The sequence below is a fragment of the Penaeus monodon genome, chromosome 21, assembly GCF_015228065.2.
Source record: "Penaeus monodon isolate SGIC_2016 chromosome 21, NSTDA_Pmon_1, whole genome shotgun sequence".
NCBI lineage: Eukaryota > Metazoa > Arthropoda > Malacostraca > Decapoda > Penaeidae > Penaeus > Penaeus monodon.
The window spans coordinates 6,757,680-6,758,588 of NC_051406.1; positions in this window are offsets into that span (position 1 = coordinate 6,757,680).

The following is a 909-nucleotide window of genomic DNA, read 5'->3' on the forward strand; positions in this document are numbered from 1 at the left end:
AAGGAATAAAAAATTGTACTCCATATAAATGTCACACAAGTATTTACATAACTCTATTCATTAAAACATCTCAGTAAAACACATAAAATCAATAACAATAACAAAAGTGACAAATGATAACGAACGAGTATATGCACAAACCTACAAACAGAAATGGCATTAAGTACACTAAAGCAGTGCAAAAACAGCAATTAAATCAATATGAAATAGGAACAAAAACGAAATACCTTTAGAAGTGGTAAGAACTTTGTATAAAAGTAAATCTAATAGTTGTACGCAGTGACAAGATCTCGTGTGTAAATCTTTCGCCATTAATTGCTGGCAAGTATTCAATTGGTAAGGGTCTCGAAATGTTTGGGTAGTGGTAAAGAGGGGGGGGGGGCGACCTCACCATGTGCAGCTCGTTCGCACGCCGCCGAACGGGCGCAGTCGTTCCTCTCGGGGAAGGCGGCCACGGCCTCGCCTCTTCCACCGACGACCGTCTCTACTGCCAGACCGTATCCACAAACGAAGGTTGCAAAATTGCATTCTCTGCATTTCATTGACGTAATTTCTCGCACTATGACGTGGACGGTAAAGTTGGAGTATAAGGTTGCGTATGTAACCCTACGTGATGAGTTGGAATTTACTTCTGACTGCTTTACTTGCCTTAAGTGCCAGATAAATGGGTGGGTCACTCAATCAACTGTCATTGTTGTTCTACCATTTATGGGCGTCTTGCAGCGTACGGTATGATGGCACCGTGAAACCTACTATACTATCAAAGTCAAGAGTAAGCGCCGTAACTAAGCGCATTTGGTAATGTACTATAGTGCCAAAAACATGCCGTGCTAAAGTGCCATGCTGAACTAACTATTCGTTTAAAAGAGATCTGCGAAAATCAATAGGTCAAGGCCCCCATATGCATAG